Here is an 11234-nt window from a genome sequence, read left to right on the forward strand (position 1 = left end):
AAAAAAAAAAAAATCGACCTTTGACCTTGTGCTTTGATTGTGATTCTAAACTGTGATGTATGATGCAATATCATGTGTTCCACTAAAATCGAAGGCCACTTTAGAGGATTCCTACGAAATAATCTGCACCATTAATCTTGAATGATTTCTGAACTTGAATAATTGCTGTTTGGGAGGCCACTTTTCAAACACTGGGCTGTTTGAATAAAAAGATGGCCGTGATGACCAGTTTTGCTTACAGGTTACGTTTAAATGACATCAAATTATGAGCTCGTATAAATGAGCAAAGATGTTGGGTAATTAAGTCCACAGTGCATCAGTGATGTGAAATACCAGTTGTTTTCAGAACACAGAGTTAGAGTATGTTAATCTCCATAACCCAGCTGAACACGCAGCACTGCGTTGATTTAGTTGAACTGAATATTTATACACTCCAAGCCCCATGATGAATTGGGGTCGTGTGGGCTAATACTAAATCACCTCCTCTACATTACATTACAGGCATTTAGCAGATGCTCTTATCCAGAGCGACCTGGGGAGCAGTTAGGGGTTCGGTGCCTTGCTCAAGGGCACTTCAGCCATTCTTGCTGGTTCAGGGAATCAAACTGGCGACCTTTCTGTCCCAAAGCTGCTTCTTTAACCATTCAGCCATGGCTTCCCAAATTGCTTTTGAGTGTTAATAGCTTTCTCTGGTGTTAAACCTGTTTCAGGTGGCTTTATCCATCTGCGTTCTGGTGTATTTGCTGTCAGACCCAGGGAGAGAGGATTTAAGGTTAAAAATCGGGCTCAGAGACACACTGACAGGTTTCTCACAAAAATCCTAGTCATACATGTCTATCGTCCATCAACCTGCCTCAACACTGATTAGTTGAGGCTGGAAGGTGTGTCCAGTTGCTGACCTGGAAATGTCTTGAGATGTCCTGGCCATTTTCTGTAGGTGGTGTCAAGGGTTTCAAAAGTCCGTCTGTTCATCCATCCATTATCCATACCCGCTTATCCTGTACAGGGATAAGGTAAGCTGGAGCCTATCCCAGCTGACTATGGGCGAGAAGCAGGGTACACCCTGGACAAGTCGCCAGGTCATCGCAGGGCTGACACACAGAGACAAACAACCATTCACACTCACATTCACACCTACGGTCAATTTAGAGTCACCAGTTAACCTAACCTGCATGTCTTTGGACTGTGGGGGAAACCGGAGCACCCGGAGGAAACCCACGCGGACACGGGGAGAACATGCAAACTCCGCACAGAAAGGAGTCCATCGGCCGCTGGGCTCGAACCCGGACCTTCTTGCTGTGAAGTGACAGTGCTAACCACTACACCATCATGCTGCTGGTTTCAGAAGTTGCTAACAAAATTGTTTAAGCTAATCACAAACTCGGCATCGTGCCTATGCGGCACTTTTGTAAGCACCCAAAAACTACTGATGTTCAGCAAGATATGGGGTCCAGATCTCCACTCATTATTTCATCTCATCTCATCATCTGTAGCCGCTTTATCCTGTTCTACAGGGTCGCAGGCAAGCTGGAGCCTATCCCAGCTGACTACGGGCGAAAGGCGGGGTACACCCTGGACAAGTCGCCAGGTCATCACAGGGCTGACACATAGACACAGACAACCATTCACACTCACATTCACACCTACGGTCAATTTAGAGTCACCAGTTAACCTAACCTGCATGTCTTTGGACTGTGGGGGAAACCGGAGCACCCGGAGGAAACCCACGCAGACACGGGGAGGCCCTCGCCGGCCACGGGGCTCGAACCCGGACCTTCTTGCTGTGAGGCGACAGCGCTAACCACTACACCACCGTGCTGCCCACTCATTATTTATAGAGTTATTTATTATAGCTACTCCTCACTCTCCCTCTGTGTGCCTCTCACTTTGTTTTGTATACAGCTGAAGATGGGAAAAATGCTGATTGGTCTTTCTCCAGTGTTGAACTGGACAGTTTTGATGAGCCCGTGCCCACAGGGGCCTGTTGTTGTAGCCTATCTGCATCTGTCTCAAGATTCAGTGTGCTGTGTGTTCTGAGATGCTTTTATGCTCACCACAGTTGTAAAGAGTTACTGAACGCTCTCATAAACAAGGTGTTTCTGCCCACAGCACTGGCACTCAGTGAATGTTTTTGAATCATTCCATGTGTCAGTTCTAGAGACTGCTGAATGTGAAAATCCCAGGAGACGATCAGTTTCTATAACATTAACTGAAGCTCTTAACTTGTATCTGCCCAATTTTGTGCACTGCCACGTGATTGGCTGTTTGGATAATTGAATGAATGGCCAGGGATACAGGGGTTCCTCACTGGCAGCGAGACTATATAAAAAGAAAGCATGAGAGATAGCTATAATATCTCTATATAAATAAACAACCATACCATGGTCAAAGGCAATGAGACGATTTTCCCTGATCCTGATGTGAAAATTGCATGAATGAGTGTAGGCATTCTTATTAAAGTGACCAGTGCCTGTCTATATAAAAATCACAATGTATGAAAGTGTAAATGAGTGAAACTTTTTTTAATCCCACACCCACCCGTGTGTTGTTGTCATTGAAATCTACATAAAATGTAAATAAAATTCTTTCACTATTGCATAGGGAATGCCATCATGCCCAGTGCAAAAGTGCACGTTCCGTCTTCTATAGGCTGCGGATGTCCTCATCGACTGTCGATCTCTAAACCACATTTTAAGGGTGTAGTCATTTAAAAATCTTATACAGTACCAGTCAAAAGTTTTGACACACCTACTTCAGTGGGTTTTTTTTTAAATTAATTAAAAGTCACTTCATGTCTGAAAGTAATGATGGATGTTGTTTCTCTTTACTCATTTGAGCAGTTCTTGACATGATTACTACAGTTGTGGAATAGGGTTATTTATTTATTTATTTTTTAAAGATTTTTTGGGGGGCTTTTTTCACCTTTATTTGATAGGACAGTGTAGAGACAGGAAATGAGCTGGAGAGAGACGGGGAGGGATTGGGAAATGACCTCGGGTCGGAATCAAACCCAGGTCCCCAGGTTTATGGCATGGCGCCTTAGTCGACTGAGCCACAGCGCCCCCAGGCAGGGCTCGAAATTAACTTTTTTTCTTTGTGTCCCCCAGTGGTCCCGAATTCTGTGTTGTATTGTCCCGAATGGAAGCAATAGTGTCCCCATTTTTTTCCTCTCTGAAATAACCAGTGGTTAATATTATCATATGAAGTTACTATTATATTTGTAACTATGCGATTTTGAACCCTTTATATCATTTTTACAATAAGTCACAAAACACAAGTGACACATGTCCTATACATCATCTACTTCAAAATTACAGTTATTGCATTTTCAGTTTATTAAACTTTGGTGATCTCACTGTATGAATAGATACCCGTTTATTTAAAGGGGCCAACTAGCTCATTCAGAAAATGTTTCAACTCACTACATCTGCAGTACACTTTAGTTGAAAATAAGACCCCTTTTATGTTCATTTCATCTACTTGTACCTTGAATATCTGTTGGCATTTATAAGCCCAACTTATCATTTTCACCATTACCGTTATCCATTTTTATGTAATATACCTGTTGCCCCATTCAGAGATGTTTTGAAAGCCATCAGCCATACCATCAATAGATGCAATGCCCTTGAGCAAGGCACCTACCCCAACATTGCTACAGGGACTGTAACACTGTAAAAAACCGTAAAGTCACTTTGGATAAAAAAGTGTCATATCATACAAGTGCAAACAAAGCAATGTAATCCAAGTTTTTTTTATTGTAACCTTTAGTCATAGAAATCATTTACATTATTTACAGTGCTTAATTTCATTTTCTTTGACCTAGATAAATTTCCCATTCATTTCTATGGAATTATTTGAAAAACTACACACATTTTCAAACATCCGCTGCTCTGGCATGCTTTCACCTAGAGACATGATTCAAACTTTAAAACGTAGAGAAACTTCTCCTCTGTGGATCTGGCATTCAACTTTTTGCTAGGTTCTATACTTTTGGATCAGTCCGAGCTCAAACACCATGTGGGTTCCTGGAGAAATTCCGGCTTTATAATGGGTGTTTATTGCGTTACACACCAATGGAGCTCGTTAAGTTAGAGTGTAGAGAGCTTGGAAAAATAGCTCAAACTTTCTCATTTAAACTGTGTTTTCAGCCCCAATTTTCACTCTACACACACAATTTTCTCAAAAGTAGTAGTCACACTTGTCCTGATTCACACAATGTGTCTACCTACACGATAGGACTTGCAGTTTTTGAATGAGAAGCCTGAAAGTGAGGAGAGGACAGGCGCGCAGCCCCATAGACTGCCATTATAAACGTGGCTGCGCTTTGACTGTTAAATCAGAAAAGCCACTCGTTTTTAACTCGCTCTAGTGTCCTCAATTTTTACACTACAGACAAAAAAAAGTACATCAGTGTGTTCAGGAGACCCTTGTGGCACTCAATGTGAAATAAGTTTGTGAATATCTCCTTCTGTTTTCGTGTAAACCCCCGTTGTTTGGAGGGAGCGCTCTGACGGAAAGCTGCCCTTTTTGTGTGCCCCTCCCCCACCCGCGCGCTGAGCAGAGAGAGACAAAAATACAGTCCAGCTCAGCTCCGGCAACTGTGACTGTTACGCGCACTGCATCACTCTCACGATTTCCCCCGGGGAATTGTCGTCTCTAGATCTATTTTTTTCCATTGTCCCGGGATTGTCCCAGATATGATAATTTTGTGTCCCAATGACATTTTTTATGGTCCCCGGGACATCGGGACACCGTTAGTTTCGAGCGCTGCCCCCAGGGTTATTTATTTTTATTATTTACTGTTTGACGGGATCAAATGCATTAAGAAGGCAAGAAATTTCACCCATTAACTTTTGAGGAGGCACCTCATCTCATCTCATTATCTCTAGCCGCTTTATCCTTCTACAGGGTCGCAGGCAAGCTGGAGCCTATCCCAGCTGACTACGGGCGAAAGGCGGGGTACACCCTGGACAAGTCGCCAGGTCATCACAGGGCCGACACATAGACACAGACAACCATTCACACTCACATTCACACCTACGGTCAATTTAGAGTCACCAGTTAACCTAACCTGCATGTCTTTGGACTGTGGGGGAAACCGGAGCACCCGGAGGAAACCCACGCGGACACGGGGAGAACATGCAAACTCCGCACAGAAAGGCCCTCGCCGGACCCGGGGTTCGAACCCAGGACCTTCTTGCTGTGAGGCGACAGCGCTAACCACTACACCACCGTGCCGGAGGAGGCACCTGTTAATTGAAAAGCATTCCAGGTGACTACCTCATGGAGCTGGTTAAGATAATGCTAATAGTGTGCAAGAATTTCAAGAATCTTCAAGCAAGTCCAGTTGCTCTCTTCTACCAATCACAGATTACTACGTACCTGGATGACTGAGATTCGTCACAGATATGTTTCTACGCACTTTGGGATGAGATCCCTTCGACTGGTGCGGGAGTATGAGAGGACTTCCAGAAAACTGGCAGACATCTTAGCCAGAGAGGATCGTTCATTTTTGTCAACCTGGAACGACCATCATTGAACAGAGGTGGGTGTCTATGACATCTTTTATCAGCCACCTACAATGCAGCCATCAGCATTCTGATTCGGATTCTATGATGATCCATGAGAGGATAAATACTGGATACTCCCTATTAGTCAGACAGAACTGAGGAAGCCTTTAGGATGAGAGGCGAAACGTTTTCAAGAATCTTCAAGCAAGTCCAGTTGATCTCTTCAACCAACCACAGATTAATAGTGTGCAAAGCGTCATAAAGATAAACAGAGACGTTCTTTCATAGTCTGGATATATTCAGTATTGTTCTACAATGTAGAAAATAGTCCAAATACAGAAAAACCTATGAATGAGCAGGGGTGTACAAACTTTTGACTGGTACTGTACATTACATCTGGCAACATGAATACAAATCAGATTTGTGCTTAGATAATTAAACAAAATTTTTATGTAGCAAACAAAAATAGGAATTTGAAAGAGAATACAACTCACTGAAGCAAAAAAAAAAAAATCACAAACGTGAATCCGTCACTGATCAGACTTTCACCCTCAGCTTTGTCGTTACAACTGTCGTTTCTCTCGTTTGCGCTGTCTGACTTTTTGTTTGTAATTCTGACACAAACCTCGTGTCTGCATTTAAAAAAAAAAAAATTTTTTTTAGGGGTTTGGCTGATAGAGTTTTTGAGTGACCGCTTATTGCCCTGGACGTTGTTCAATGCACCAAAACGCCCAGTAAAGTTGGTTTATGTTGGCCATTCACTGCACATTTGAGATTCTCTCTTCTATTTCTCAAGAAATAAACACACAAAAAGGACAAGATGGATATTTTCTTACTCTGGAATGGACAGAGAACCAAGTACACCAAGTAAATTAATATATTTTTAAATTTTCTCCTGGTAAAGCCTACTGAAGCTGAACTCTCAGAAATGCAGGTCACAGCACATTATATCAAAGGAGTTGGTTAAGGACCGACTAAAAATTGCATGATATGGGCAATTATGTAAGATTCTACTCATATTATAGTCTTATAGATACAGTATTTTTTTATTTTTTAGCATCCATCCATTATCTGTAACCACTTATCCTGTACAGGGTCGCAGGCAAGCTGGAGCCTATCCCAGCTGACTATGGGTGGACAAGTCGCCAGGTTATCGCAGGGCTGACACATAGAGACAATCAACCATTCACATTCACACCTACGGTCAATTTAGAGCCACCAATTAGCCTAACCTGCATGTCTTTGGAGGAAACCCACGCAGACACGGGAAGAACATGCAAACTCCACACAGAAAGGCCCCCGTCGGCCACTGGGCTCGAACCCAGGACCTTCCTGCTGTGAGGTGACAGTGCTAACCACTACACCACCGTGCCGCCCCTCAACTACAGCAAAATGCTGTCAAAAAAAAGGGTGTTTTATTGCTAATTTTTTCTGTAAACAAAATTAACTACAAACATAAATTTTACTTTTGAGATGACATTTTTTGCTTCAGTTAGTTTTATTTTCAGTCAAATTCTTATTTTTGTTTGCTACTTAGGAAGTTTTGTTTGATTATTTTGACCCAATTTCATATAATCCTGTATACAAATACGCAAACACAGGAAGTATAAACCAGTGCTGTGTCTGAAATTGCTCCCTCACTCACTCACGATTTACTATATAGCAGAGATGAACAGCACTGGTCCTGGAATACCTGTATGTTTTAGTGATTTCGTTGCTCCCAACACATGTGATTCGACTAATCAGCTAATTAACAACTCTTCCTGAGTTGAAGTTGAATTTGCATATGAATGAAGTTCATAATTGTTTCATTTCCCCAAAAAAACTGCCCAAGATCACAGTCTTCTTCTTCTGGCTGCTCCCGATTAGGGGTCGCCACAGCGGATCTTTCGTCTCTATTGCTCCCTGTCTTCCGCATCCTTCTCTACCACACCTGCCACTTTCATGTCCTCTCTCACCACATCCATGTATCTCCTCTTTGGCCTTCCTCATTTTCCTTTGCCTGGCAGCTCCATCCTCAATGTTCTCCTTCCAACATGCTCTGCATCTCTTATCAGGATGTGCCCATACCATCTCAGTCTTATCTCTCTTAGCTTAATTCCCAAGATCTCCACATGTGCTGTCCCTCTGATGTGCTCGTTCCTTATCCTGTCCAACCTTGTCACTCCCATCGCAAACCTTAACATCCTCAACTCCACCACCTCCAACTTTGCCTCCTGTCTCTTCGTTAAGGGTATGGTCTCCAATCCATACATCACAGCTGATCTCACTACTGTCTTATACATCTTACCTTTCACTTTTGCTGGGACTTTCCTATCGCAAATGACTCCCAAAATCCTTCTCCAACTGCTCCACCCTGCCTGCACTCTCTTTCTCACCTCACTATCGCAGCCCCCATTTTCCTGCACAGTTGACCCCAGGTACTTGAATTCACCAACTTTCTTTACATCTACTCCTTGCATCTTCACTACACTCTCATCCCCATTCTTACTGATGCACATGTATTGTTTTGCTACTGCTCACCTTCATTCCTCTTCGTTCCAATGCATACCTCCATCTCTCCAAACCCAACTCAACCTCCTTTCTACTTTCACCACATATCACAATATCATCCGCAAAACATCATGTTCCATGGTGACTCTTGCCTCACTTCGTCCGTCAAGCTATCCATCACTATGGCAAACAAGAAAGGACTCAAAGCAGATCCTTGATGGAGTCCCACCTTCACCTTGAACCATTCAGTCGTTCCAACTGCACACCTCACTGCTGTTTCACTGTTCTCATATATGTCTTGCACCACTCTAATATACTTCTCATTCACTCCACTCTTTCTCATACAATACCATAACTCAGCTCTCGGCACTCTATCGTATGCCTTCTCCAGGTCTACAAACACACAATGCAACTTTCTCTGGCCTTCTCTGTACTTCTCCATTAACATTCTTAAAGCAAAAATTGCATCCGACATGCTCTTCCTTGGCATAAACCCGTACTGCTGTTCACAGATTGCTACCTCTCTTCTCAATCTCGTCTCCAATACCCTTTCCCATAACTTCATGGTGTGGCTCATCAATTTGATCACAGTAACAAATTCAAATAACATACCATTGTGGAATTAACCGACGTGTCATGCAGTAGGTTACCTCCCTATAAAAGACGTTACCATAAACTTAGGGAACTGATAACTGTTGTTGAATATGTTTTACAGGAGCTGTTTTATATAAGCTGTTATACTAATGCTGTATGAGGATACAGTAATTTAATAATGAGAGACATTAGAGGACTATCTTTTTCACTGTTGCTGGTTTTAATGTCACTGAATCCACCTCGCTTCACTTTCAACAAATCCATTCGCGATGACTGGCCTTGGGTCATAATCACAACCTAGCAACCTTAAACCACATGAAGTATTCACAGTCAATTTTCTGTATTAAATACACCACTAACAATGGTTTTAGCAGTGACTGAATAATATATTTTATTCACATTTATATATGAAGCTAGCAGCTCTGATATCCATCCTAAGAAGTACAGTTGTAGTCAGAAGTTTACATACAGTGACATGACCGTCATCTTGGATATGAATGTCATCGCAATATTTGGGCTTTCAGTAATTTCTCTGAACTGTTCTTTTTCTGTGGCAGAATGATTGTACAGCAGACATCTTTAATAAAAAAAAAAAACTAGAATTTAGTGCACAAGTTTTAATTTTCTTTGGGTTTTCTGAAATCAACACAGAGTCAAAATTATACATCCAGGGTCAAAAATTTACATAGATCATTTTAATTATCATTTTGTGTGCTGTATGTGTCGATCATTTTGAATTAATGATCTAAGTAAATCTTTTTGATCAATTACATAGATCAAAAAGATTTACTTAGATCATTAATTCAGAGGTGGCGGCACGGTGGTGTAGTGGTTAGCGCTGTCGCCTCACAGCAAGAAGGTCCTGGGTTCGAGCCCCGGGGCCGGCGAGGGCCTTTCTGTGTGGAGTTTGCATGTTCTCCCCGTGTCCGCGTGGGTTTCCTCCGGGTGCTCCGGTTTCCCCCACAGTCCAAAGACATGCAGGTTAGGTTAACTGGTGACTCTAAATTGACCGTAGGTGTGAATGTGAGTGTGAATGGTTGTCTGTGTCTATGTGTCAGCCCTGTGATGACCTGGCGACTTGTCCAGGGTGTACCCTGCCTTTCGCCCGTAGTCAGCTGGGATAGGCTCCAGCTTGCCTGCGACCCTGTAGAAGGATAAAGCGGCTAGAGATAATGAGATGAGATGAGATTAATTCAGAGGTGGCGGCACGGTGGTGTAGTGGTTAGCGCTGTCGCCTCACAGCAAGAAGGTCTGGGTTCGAGCCCCGTGGCTGACGAGGGCCTTTCTGTGCGGAGTTTGCATGTTCTCCCCGTGCCTGCGTGGGTTTCCTCCGGGTGCTCCGGTTTCCCCCACAGTCCAAAGACATGCAGGTTGGGTTGACTGGTGACTCTAAATTGGCCGTAGGTGTGAGTGTGAATGGTTGTCTGTGTCTGTGTGTCAGCCCTGTGATGACCTGGCGACTTGTCCAGGGTGTACCCCGCCTTTCGCCCATAGTCAGCTGGGATAGGCTCCAGCTTGCCTGCGACCCTGTAGAACAGGATAAAGCGGCTAGAGATAATGAGATGAGATGAGATTAATTCAGAGGTGCTGAAACTTCCAAAATGTCTCTTATCTTGCCAAGGCCGAGGTCTCTTAACTTCCTGTTAGTGATCATGATTGACTACAGCTGGTAGCTTCTCTGTGCCTTCATAAAAAGGGTTTGTTTACAGCACCCACTGGATTGACCAACACAGAGTAAAATGGGAAAGTCCAAGGAGCTCAGTGCAGATCTGAGAAAGAGGATCGCAGATGTACACAACTCCGGAATGTCTCTTGGAGCAATTTCTAAACAACTGCAAATTCCAAGATCAGTTCAAACAATTGTATGCAAGTTATTGTGAGGTGTAGTCACTTTGCCAAGCCACTTTGCTTCAAGAAAACCCAAACTGTCACCCTCATCTGAAAGGAAATTGGTTTGGATGGTCAGGAACAACCTGGGAACCACCATGGCACAGCCCTGCCATGAACTGAAAGCTGATGGATCACTGTCTACAGTTTATTGGGTTTTACATCACCATGGACTAAGAGGCTGCTATCCAAGAAATAACCCCCTGCTCCAAAATTGACACCTTTAAGCTTAAAGTTTGAAGCTGACCACACGGACAAAGAAAAATCCTTCTGGAGGATAGCTGTATGGTCAGATGAGACAAAGATTGAGTTGTTTGGCCACAATGACCACCATGTACAGAGAGACACTGTACCAGCTGGTGGTGGTGGTAGGATCATCATGCTCTGGGGCTGTTTTACTGCCAGTGGAACTGGTTCATTGCACAAAGTGGATGGAATAATGAAGAAGGAGGACTACCTCAGAATTCTTCAGCATAAACAATCAGAAATTTGAACACGACTTGGGACTTACAACAGGACAATGAACCCAAACATGCATCAGAGCTGGTTGTGGAGGATAAAGCAGGCTAACCTTAAGCTTAAAACAAGTCCTGACCTCAACCCTATTGAAAATATATGGACCGTGCTTATAAGTCGAGTCCATGCAAGAAAAAAAAAAACAAATTTAACTGAACTCTACCAATTCTACCATGAAGAGTTGTGAAAAATCCAACCAGAATTCTGCTGGAAGCTTGTTCATGGTAAACAAAA

Source organism: Neoarius graeffei, chromosome 11 (assembly GCF_027579695.1).
Source record: "Neoarius graeffei isolate fNeoGra1 chromosome 11, fNeoGra1.pri, whole genome shotgun sequence".
Lineage (NCBI taxonomy): Eukaryota > Metazoa > Chordata > Actinopteri > Siluriformes > Ariidae > Neoarius > Neoarius graeffei.